The sequence below is a fragment of the Polypterus senegalus genome, chromosome 5, assembly GCF_016835505.1.
Source record: "Polypterus senegalus isolate Bchr_013 chromosome 5, ASM1683550v1, whole genome shotgun sequence".
Classification (NCBI taxonomy): Eukaryota; Metazoa; Chordata; class Cladistia; order Polypteriformes; family Polypteridae; genus Polypterus; species Polypterus senegalus.
The window spans coordinates 30706514-30718991 of record NC_053158.1 but is presented as its reverse complement, the minus strand read 5'-3'; positions in this window follow the sequence as shown (position 1 = coordinate 30718991).

The window sequence follows — 12478 nt, the reverse complement described above, 5'->3', positions numbered from 1 at the left end:
GACAGAAGATAACCGACAAAGGGAACACTTTACCTTGAATTAGTTTTGTTTGTGTATATTTACTACGGAAGACATGAAGGGGTCTTCATTATGGAGGTACCTATGTAACCACCACGTAATCCTAGATTGCGAAGACACCTTTGCTAACAAATGAGATTCACAGTAACTTCAGGTGTCTCTAGATGCCTGTGTTATATTGTAAACCCGCCCTGCATGATAGTCATTATGGAATCGAACTGTAAAGTGAAACATATGTTATAAATAGCAAGCTGTGTTGTTACCTCTTTATTCTATTGCCAGATGGATCTGGTTGGTTGCACACTATTAAGCTCTCCAAAGCACTTGTCTGTCGGGATGTCACAAGACCAGAATGTTTCTGTCCAATACAGATACTAATGAAATATTACAGTACTCGATACCACAGCAAAAACAGAAATCCCATTCAACAGCTTTTAATTAAAAGCACCACCATTATTCAAGTGAACAATATTATGTCCTTTTTGTAACAATATAAATTTTATATAAATAACTTTAAAAATTATCCATCAAGTAGTTACCTAACTATCATCTAAGTAAATTAGCATCGGCATTCCTATGTACCAAGAACAATAATACAGAGTTTAAATATAAATGTGTGATAGACATGAGGGTTCCCCAGTGTAACAACAGATAGGGGGGATTTTATAATCTTGCTGGGATTTCAGTGTAGGATTTATAAAGAATTCTATTCTCATGTACTTCCTGATGTATCTTATTATGTGCACATTCTCTTACATTTTCACTCTAGTAACTGAAAAGCACTGGTTAAAATCAATACTAAATATAAAAATTCAAACAAACACATCTGAACTGTTGAATAGGTGCATTTTAATTTATACACTCACTTTAAAGCTGTTTTTGCAACAGCACACTTTTAAAATCTGATTTTATCAGATAATCCCTCTATTAGGTTTGTGAAATTTGCTATTGTGAGATTTATAAAATGTAGAATATATTTGCATCATTACATTTGTCAAAGAACTACTAAAGAGTAATATTTAATGGATGGGTCAAATTAATTTAAATTTTCAAATGTCACAAATCCTGGTGCCTTAATTTACCAAATATGTCCCTTTTTTGTCTAAGCTTTCATTTCTTGCGTGAAGTCAAATTTATCAGTTTTACACGAGAACTCCTGTAAAAAACCCTTTGTTGTGGTGTGTTCAAACTTAACCTATGATTGATCAGGCTTTGTTATTCCTTAATCTATTTACAAATCCAGAATTAGAATACTAACTGGACCTACAGGGTACCTGGTAGAGTGCATTACACATTCACATACTTATATTTCAAATGCATGACATACGTGCTTTCACTTCATTCATTATATTTTCATTTGGTTTCAAAACACACATTTATCATTTGCATATTCACAATTGGTCATGAAGTATGCTGTTTTGCCTATTCTGCTGACTTAATCCCAGTTCATTGTGCTTCAAAGCATTAAATACATTTTATTTTGGTATTAACAAATTGAGCAATCCATTTCACCACCCGTGTGGACAGGCCACATAGTCTGAAACTTCCTTCGATTTGCACTGCTATAATTGCTGTTAACGCTGCCATTGTCCACAGCCTATAAATATAACAGTGGATGTGCAGGAGGTTCCCCGCAATCTTAAGCTGTTAAAAAAAAATTTGAAAATGAATGGATATTTAAACAGACGTTGGTAGATGTTCTTAAAGCAATAGGATAATTAATGCAAAGCTACCTTTTCTTTTTAGGGATTGTGTAGGACGCGGTTTTAAAAAGTGATTCATCTGCTAACATTTTGTCTCCTTTTACAAAACCATGACACTACAAGCTGAATGATTACAGCTCACATCTGATCATTTACATCAAATCTGTTTTGGAACTAGCTCCGTAATGGGATGAAAGCCGCTCTGTGTGTATTTTGGCTTCTTTTTTTATTTAAATAATAATAAGTACAATTCCCACAGTTGTGTGCTAAAATTCTGCTTTAAACGCAGCATTTCCAGACATGACCTCTGCTGAGGTCCTGACCTGTACGGAGGCCGTGCTGTATCATCACCAGTGTGAGCCGTTTTCATACATAGTTTTTACTTCTGATTTTCTAACATATTATCTTGCCTTCCAGAGTAATTTGTCTACTTGTAGTCACATGTGAGCACAGTACCAGCATTTACTCAGTACGACCAATACCTTACAAAAACTAGTACCATTATGTTTTTCGAACATTGGCTTTGTACCCAAATATCAGTTCATGTGACATACCTACTTGTTTGTGGTAAACAAAATTTCTGAATGCGTAAATACTGCATAAATACCACCGCCCCCATATTCTGTCATAGACAGTTATACTTGTTTAGTTTTTTTTTTCAAGCTAACAGAAAGGCTACAAATACTCAACAGCTGTTTACAACAGTATCTGAGTGTACAAGTGTTCAGATCCTGAAGAGTATGGCCTTCTGCAGCAGAAGACCACTCCAGGTTCCACTCCTGTTAGCCAAGAACAAGCCCTCAGTGGGCATGTGATCACAAAAAAACAGATGATCCGATAACTGTGAAAATGTCACCCGGTCTCATAAATCTTGATTGCTGCCATGTTGCACAAATATTAGGATCAGAATGTGGTGGAAAATTAAAATAATCTACTGAATTATCATTCATTATGTTAGCAGCACAGATTATTGGTATTGGTAGTGTTATGGTGCAGGCAGTTTTATTGCCACATATTAAGCCTCTTAATACCAAATGAGGGTCATTTCAGTGTCACTCTGTAACCGTGTAAGTATTGTTTCAGACGTCGTACACAATTTGACATTCTCAAGTAGGTGCTTTCGGAAAGTTAATGTCAATTTATTTATATAGCACATTTAAATCAACATAGGATTACTGTGGCCAAAGTGCTTTACAATAATAGAATAAAAGAAAACATACAAATAACATAAATAGAAGTAATGTTACATAATCACAATAAGGAAACCATTAGTATTACTTGGAATGCAAGTGAATAGAAATGAGTCTTTAATCTTGTTTTGTGCAGTTCAATTAACGCATCATTGCAAAGCATGGATCGTCAGAAGATGGTTTACGAACATGGAAGTGCCCTTAACATGCTCCAGTGGCCAGGGTTTCAACCCAGATCTCAATCTAGTAGTGCACATTTGGGAAACAACATGAAATTAACAGGATCAGCATACAGTAAATCAGTGAACATATATCTGCAGAATGGGTCAACAAAATCCCAAGGAAATGTTTGTAGCGTCTTGTTGACTGAATAGAGTTGGGGTGCTACCAAAGACCAGATGGGTGTACCTAATAAAGTGACCACTGTCCTGTCTTGCCTTTCCTCTCTAATGAGAAGTCAAGCAAAATGACAAAGCTAAAAAGATTACAATATGCAAGCTTTCAAGTCAACTCCGGCCCCTTCTTCAGGCAAGTTGGCTCAAAAGCTTGCATTTTGTGATCTGTTTAGTTAGCCAATAAAAGGTGTCATTTAGCTTGACTTCTCACTACGTTCATAACGGGTAACATGGTACAACACCCTAGTGCTTTCCTCTCTAAATAATAATTGGTCCGTGGCTTCCAATGACCAGTTAAGCCTTTGCCATTACTCCTATTCCACCTCCAGGCTCACTGGGGCCCCAGGGGGGGGGTCAGAAAATGCCCTCTGGATATCCTGGGTTTACCATCCTGAATAACCGAACCACATTAAAATATTATAGCATTTGTGTTCACTGTTGGGTCTGCCATGTGAAAACGCGTGCCTTGATCACACCATCTACTATATGCCACTCTGCAGGTTTTCCCTTCACCATGTCAAATTCATGCTGGCTGTAAACTTTGTAGTCCAGAGTGTGTTAAAACATTGTGATGTTATTCCAAGTGAATTTACGGCTGTTTATTTAAATACCTAATGAAAATAGCTGGAGTGGCGACAGTTTAAGTTTGTTTTTTTTTCCTGTCATTCTTATAATCACTCACATTGCTTCAATAAGTGTAACATTTTTTCATTATACTTGTCTGATGAAGCCAGAAGTTCACATCTTGGAAACAATACTCAGGAATGTAACAGCAGAATGAGAGATAAAATGTGAAAGAAGTGCAGCAATTTAGGAAGAGTCAAGGTAAGACAGCAGCGTGAAATAGGCACTGATGAAATAGATTTGAAAAATACAAAGTCAACTGCCGTTGTCCGTGACCCTTCTAGTGTTAAACTGTTTTACAGTCTCTACTTCTTACGGCGTCCTTTTGGGGAGATCCTGTGCAGTTTGCTATAGAGGGGTGGGCTGCACAATGCGAATCAACAGGGAAACATCTTAGATGGGTTAAGCGGATTGCATCATTCAGTCAGTCTCTAATACTGTATTACCATGAGACTTGAGACTTGTGCACGACCAGAATGATGTCTGTGTGAAAGTGTGTTTTCTTTGTAACCGGGTCGGCTATAGAAAGCAACAACACAGCCTAATAAATTACATTTTTATCTCAGGATTGTGTGGCGGTGCAGTGGTTAACACCGATTAGCTCAGATCACATTTTTCACTACAACAAATCGGTCCAGTATAGCAAGCCAACACTTCCCTAGCCTTCAGGGACACTTAAAAGAACTCTACTCCTTTATAAAAGGACACTTTTGCCCTCTGGTTTTAATATAGTGTACCAAATGCCATAAAAATAATAATAATAATCCATTGAAAAGTAGTTTGGTTCCTCCTTCCCCTCTAGTTTTCACCGAATGGGGTTCTCTTATTGCTATTGGTTTGCATACACAGACGCTGTTTATCAGGGCCATTTTAGATTTCCAGTTGATTCAGAGAATTAACAGTTAAAGTGCAGAGACAGAGCCAAGCAATAACACGTGCTTACGAGGAGCCGCTACTTTAGTGTTACTTCCATCTGTGTGTTCGTTCAGCAGCTATCACCGACTTAAACGGCTGAGCCATCTCACAATAAATCAGAAAGTAACAGAGCGAGCCATACTAGTTAAATACCAGTATAAAGTGTATTAAGGATTTCTGGGTGTGTGAAATAAAAGTATGATAAACTGGCAATAGCAGCATATTTAATTAAAAAAGAAGTCCATTTGAGGGTAGGAGTGGGTGGGAATGAAAACATGCAGGCTCCCATTTTATTTCTGCTTGCATGACACACGTCTGATTACTAGGCTCACTACACCTGCTTCCTGGCTGTCAGCCATCTCAGCAAAGTTTCTTATTTTTGGACTGAATTCCCTTCCTCAGATCAGTTGTGTATTTCAAAAATAGCAGGAAGGACGGAGCAACACTGCCCCCTGGGGAACACAGCTGTAGCTGTCACTCCAGCTAGCAGGCACTCCTTGTTCTCTATTTTATTTACAGCTACTAATTCACCTCGGTATATTATCCATCATGCTCAAAGTTCATACTGATATTGGCATATCATCTTGAAGAGTTCTTATTCCTGCTAATCAAAATTTGTCACTTTGTGCAGTTAATGGAGTACTGAGGAGCAGAGGCACATGTCCTACTTGAATGTTTAATTCTAAGTGAACAGCAAAAGAAGTAAGCATCGCTTTCATTACTGGCCCTGATCACACATTACAGTCCTCACCACGGCCTGCGTGTGATTCTCCGCCAACTTCAACATGGCGGTCCAGTGAGATGACACTCCAGTCTAAAACAACTGCTGTGTGCAAACTCAAAAGTAATCACAGGTCAGTCTTCATCATCAATAATGCAGCTCACGGAGGATCTCGGTATCCTTTTCCTATTTGACAACACTCTCCTCCAGGTTGTTGCAGTGTAAGAGTGTGAATAATCCTAAAATATCCCCATGACTTAAGTGTCTATCCTTAGGAAGTGTTCATCTCAGTGAGCGTCCATCACAGTGTCGTGAGTGAAGGGAGTTGGTCTCCTCAGAGGACTCTGGGCTGATCTCCATTTTTTGGACAGCATGCCCTCTAAACCTGCCTCTTGTGTGTGTCTGTAATACTAAAGGTTGCTTATAGTTGAATTCAGAAGTCATTAAAGGAATATACTTCACGCAAAAATTATCACCCAATGAATTTTATAACGGTGGTAGAGAAAAAAAATGTAATCTAATGTTTTCATGAAGATTCTAATAGAATTGGAGAAAAAACATCTATGGATAAAAAAAAAAGCCTCACGTACATTCTGTTGCATAATCCACACGTCTATTATCCATTCATGTGCTCAAAATGTGCAAACCGCATGCATTCTTTTGCAAAAATATTAATAGTTACTTCCAGAAAACTCAGCATGCAACATAAACAGGAAAGGCACATTCCCATAATGCTGTGGTCCAGAGTCCTGTCTTCAAGTCAATCAGTGGACCTAACGGGACCCTTCAATGTAGTCAAAATCCCTGTAAACATCTCACACATGTCCATCTCCTTGCAAAAAACAAGATGAAGGATTGCTCTTCTGATCAGGAAGTCTTTTTCTTCTGCTCAATAGACAAGTGTTTCTGTTCTTTTCACATTTTTAGGTGTAATAAGAAATTTGTGCAGTGCAGCCCATTTGTGGCACCCTCAGACTGACATTTGGAGTCAAATAATTCTGAGCTGCTTTTGTTATTTTGCCCCTTAAATTTGAAATCAATGCATTGATGTCACAATCAAACAGTCTTCCCTTTCAGTTTCCACTGGTGAGGACATCTTCCTGTCCAGCACATCCTAAGGCAGTGCTAATTAAATATGCAGTCTTCATTGCTAAAACTCCTGCTACTTGTGTCTGAACATTTAAGTTATGGTACGAGTGCTTTATTTGTCCTCTGTCTTAAAGAGATCAGTCCAGCCTGTCACAGATGTGGACCACCTCTACATCCACTGCCTGGATAGTGACTGGACGTGGAGGCTCTTTGGTGCAGTGAGAGTCCATAACCAGTTCCTTGATTTTGCTCATGTTTAGCTGCAGACAATTCTTTCTACACCAAGAAACAAAGTTGTCCTCGACTCTGCCTCATCTCCTTTATCAATACACCCCATAAGTGCAGAATCACCTGAGAATTTCTGAAAGTAACCTAACCTGGTGCTGTATTTTAGTCTGAGGTGTACATAGTAAAGAGAAAAGGAGACAGGACTGTTCCGGGTTGTGCTCCGGTGTTGCTCACATTCACGTCAGAGACACAGTCCTTGTGCCTCACAAACTGCAGACTACCTGACGGAAAGTTAATTATCCAGGACACCATAGACTCCTCCACCGGCATATCCTTGAATTTACCCCTTAACAGTGATGGCTGGATGGCATCGAAGGCAAAAACATAACTTTTAACTGTGTTGCCAGTTTATGTAGATGGCCATAAGCCATGGTAGCCACCATAATAAGCACATGGGTCTACCATGCATTACGTAACTTGTGACTCCTCTTAAAAGATCAGACCTGTGCAGAAGCACCTGGTTGCTTTCTTAATGTAATTGATTGCCCAAACTTAAAAAGACACAAGGAGAGTTCATTAGTGTCATTAGATGGACTGACGTCTATTGTGTCAAGAATTTGACTGCAGATCTTCCAATCCGACTTGTCAAACCATTATCACCACTACAGCACAAGATCTAGTCTCTTAATGGAGTCACAGAGCACTTAAAGAAAAGCCCCCAGGCTGATAATTAAACTTGGGTGCCATAAAGCTGTGAGGACAGTCTGGAGGCAACTCATCCATTCATTTAACTGGGTGGTCACCTAACAGCAGATGGAGGCTCACCAAGTTTATTCCATGAAATGGAAGCACTTGTTTGCTTTGTGTTCCACCAGAGGGCAGTGTGAACCAACACTTTGAAGTTCCCTTATTTATTTCTTTATTTATAAAGCACTTTAAAAACAACAGCAAGGCTGACCAAAGTGCTGTACAATAAAAACCCAACATACCAGATACACAATAACCAAGGGTAAATGAAACCGAAACACATAAACACACAAGAGCTGACGAGATTCATAATAAAAAGTATACAGATAGCCAACATACAGTGGTGTGAAAAACTATTTGCCCCCTTCCTGATTTCTTATTCTTTTGCACGTTTGTCACACAAAATGTTTCTGATCATCAAACACATTTAACCATTAGTCAAATATAACACAAGTAAACACAAAATGCAGTTTTTAAATGATGGTTTTTATTATTTAGGGAGGAAAAAAATCCAAACCTACATGGCCCTGTGTGAAAAAGTAATTGCCCCCTTGTTAAAAAATAACCTAACTGTGGTGTATCACACCTGAGTTCAATTTCCATAGCCAGGCCTGATTACTGCCACACCTGTTTTAATAAAGAAATCACTTAAATAGGAGCTGCCTGACACAGAGAAGTAGACCAAAAGCACCTCAAAAGCTAGACATCATGCCAAGATCCAAAGAAATTCAGGAACAAATGAGAACAGAAGTAATTGAGATCTATCAGTCTGGTAAAGGTTATAAAGCCATTTCTAAAGCTTTGGGACTCCAGCGAACCACAGTGAGAGCCATTATCCACAAATGGCAAAAACATGGAACAGTGGTGAACCTTCCCAGGAGTGGCCGGCCGACCAAAATTACCCCAAGAGCGCAGAGACGACTCATCCGAGAGGTCACAAAGACCCCAGGACAACGTCTAAAGAACTGCAGGCCTCACTTGCCTCAATTAAGGTCAGTGTTCACGACTCCACCATAAGAAAGAGACTGGGCAAAAACGGCCTACATGGCAGATTTCCAAGGCGCAAACCACTGTTAAGCAAAAGAACATTAGGGCTCCTCTCAATTTTGCTAAGAAACATCTCAATGATTGCCAAGACTTTTGGGAAAATACCTTGTGGACTGATGAGACAAAAGTTGAACTTTTTGGAAGGCAAATGTCCCGTTACATCTGGCGTAAAAGGAACACAGCATTTCAGAAAAAGATCATCATACCAACAGTAAAATATGGTGGTGGTAGTGTGATGGTCTGGGGTTGTTTTGCTGCTTCAGGACCTGGAAGGCTTGCTGTGATAGATGGAACCATGAATTCTACTGTCTACCAAAAATCCTGAAGGAGAATGTCCGGCCATCTGTTCGTCAACTCAAGCTGAAGCGATCTTGGGTGCTGCAACAGGACAATGACCCAAAACACACCAGCAAATTCACCTCTGAATGGCTGTAGAAAAACAAAATGAAGACTTTGGAGTGGCCTAGTCAAAGTCCTAACCTGAATCCAATTGAGATGCTATAGCATGACCTTAAAAAGGCGGTTCATGCTAGAAAACCCTCAAATAAAGCTGAATTACAACAATTCTGCAAAGATGAGTGGGTCAAAATTCCTCCAGAGCGCTGTAAAAGACTCATTGCTAGTTATTGCAAACACTTGATTGCAGTTATTGCTGCTAAGGGTGGCCCAACCAGTTATTAGGTTCAGGGGGCAATTACTTTTTCACACAGGGCCATGTAGGTTTGGATTTTTTTTTTCTCCCTAAATAATAAAAACCATCATTTAAAAACTTCATTTTGTGTTTACTTGTGTTATATTTGACTAATGGTTAAATGTGTTTGATGATCAGAAACATTTTGTGTGACAAACATGCAAAAGAATAAGAAATCAGGAAGGGGGCAAATAGTTTTTCACACCACTGTATCATACTGGGTTAAAAGCCAGAGAGTAAAAGTGTGCGTTTTAAATAAGGTTTAAAGACAGCTAGTGGAGGAGTCTGCCTAACGTTCAACAGCAAATCGTTCCTCTTAATGTATTACAGAGAGACACGCCGGACTCTATACTGACATTTTCTATCGCAGTAGGGTTGGACGCAAGACGGGATCCGACCCCACTGGACAGCAGTATTAACATCAGTGCAGCTACTGCTCATTTCTGTAATGTTTCATATTTCCAGGTGTATTGAAGTGCATCATAAATCTGACAACACTCCTCTATAGGTCTTTGAATTTTGTTAAAGGCTTTGTAGGGGAGGTGACACTTACTATAAAAGTTTATTCACTTATCCATTCATTTTTTGAACTCGGTATATCCAGATTTCAGGTTGTAAGTGGCTGGTGTCTCTCTGGGAATGAGGCAGGGACCATCAGTCACATTTAGAGATCTAGTCAAGCTAGCATCTTGTAGCCGAGTTTAGGCCATGTTGCTTCTGGTTTAACTTCATAAGTAGTTAGCAACTACCCAACACTGGGAATGCCGTGGGTGTTAAGTTAATAAGCTCATCTGAGACAGAAAGGGCCGGTCACAATACAGGAGTTTCCATGATCTTAGCGAGGTGGAGGCACACCCTCGATGGCAGAATGTGACATGTGCAGCGACTCACCCCAATACAAATCAAACCGGTTTGATTTTGTCTTTAGTCTCCTCTGTGTGCATGGGATCTGACAACCAAGGAATGCTCAACCGGAAGTACAATGCATAGAATGAAAGGAGGACGAATAAGGAGCAGAGGTGTTTTGGACCTTAGACAAGCTTCTCTCGTGTTCTGTCTGGAGTTGTGTTTTACGTACCACAACAGAATGGAAACGGGATAAACAAGAGCAGAGACTGTGGCTGTACTTGTCGAAACTGTTAACCCTTCATACAGCACTGGCTCTGTCAGGCAGCATGTTATTGGTGGTCAGAAAAGGCACACGGTCACTAAATGCTCAGAGATGTTTCAGTCATGTAAACCGACGAGGAGATCAGCAAGTCTGACGTGCTACAAACTGTGTAATGTAACATCGGCTTTAAATAATTTTTCTCCCACAAGGTGTCCTGAAGCAGTGACATGCAGTGAGGTTCATGACTGGTGAGGCACTGACTCCTTCAGAGTGAGATTTACAAATACGTGAACCCAAAAGAGTAGCTTATTTCACTGTTCAACTGGCAGCCAGCATGCACATTGACTACTGGTCATGTTTCATATCTCATCAGCATTATTTTACACACAGATCGCTAAGGTACAGATTTGGCTAAGAAAGAACAATACATTTACAGCGGTGAGAGAGTGCATTTGCTCTGCACCCTCCATGTGTCCTAAATTTGCTTTTGCAATTCCACAATTCATGCTCATTCAATGCAGATGAAAAATACTGAGTGGTGTACAAAAAAATGGACTGCAATTTTGAGCTTCATTGAAATACTTAGTTTTTAAAATCATTAAAATTATATATAAAAAAAATATATATATATATATATTTTACAGCAGCCCTTCTCATGCCAGTATGCTTACCACGCATAGCTGGTGGAAGGGTGACACAGACAGCCAATCAGAGATAGGGAATGTGCAGGGGGCCACAATTGAGATGGCCGTAAGGGGCAATTTTGCCAGGACATCATGAAATCCCCTACTCTTTATAAAGGATGCCCAGGAATCTTCTGACCACAGAGATTCAGGTCATCGGTTTTACATCTCAGCTGAGGGTCGGCTCCTGTTTTTACAGCACAGCGTCGCTGCACTGGGGCTTTTTATGAAACCGGCTAACGGCAATGGAGATTCACTATGAGGCTGGACTTTCATGTCACAGTGCAGTGGTCCCTCTATCGCGGTCAGTGGGCTCCGATGGGTTTCTCTTTAGCCCTGCAGGTTTGTTCATGTTACTTTTGCTCCTCTGCCCTATCACGTCATTTCACAGGTTTTGGAGATGATGCCCATGCAGTTCAGCCACTGACTATGTGTCACCTTTTGTGTCATTTTGAGAGCTCACAGCCCACAGTGTTAACTGTTGGACCTCCTTTATAGCGGACTTATTCTGCTAATTGGCTTATTAGCAGGGGTCCTCAGTCACGGTCCTGGAGGGCTGCAGGTTTTTGCTCCAACCCAGTTGCTTAATAAGAAGCTCTTATTGCTTCTGCTTCACTTTAGTTGTCTTGCTCCTTAAGATGTTGAACCCTTATTGCTTATTTTAGTCTTAAACAGATGTAGTCTTGATTTTGAATTGTTCCTAATTAGCAAAAACATGCAAATGACAAACGAGAGCAGCATTTCTCCATTTAGCTTGTTACCATTTACACCCGTGTATATTTATCGTGCACTATTGGGTTTAATTAAATACTTGGAAGGAAAGTGAAGGGAAAAGAAAAAAAGTGAAGGACTGAGAATTACTCGTCCATTTTAGTCTTAATTCATTTGGATGATATCCTTAGAAAGGGGAAGAAAATCTAGAATACGAGAATTACCTGACATAGAAGAGTTAAAGTAACTAACAAGCCATGAAATGAAATTACTGGCAAGAACTGATTTCTTATTAAGCAACCGGGTTTGAACAAAAACCTGCAGCCACTGCAGCCCTCCAAGACTGGGACTGAGGACCCCTGGCTTATATGAACCCACCCCATATGGCTGCTTTAAGTTTCTTCCTTTTTTGTTATTTTTGTCCACCCCACTGAACCCCAATGGGAACAAAAAAACACTTGGGGGTACACACTGTAGAAAGGCGCTATATAACAAAAGGCGTGCTCGTTTCCTGTTGATTTTCTTAGATTTCAAACTCCCACAGCAGATTTCTCAGCATTCCGAAACTTTCATTTGGCCTTTGCCACTTTTGTTGTTGTTGTGTC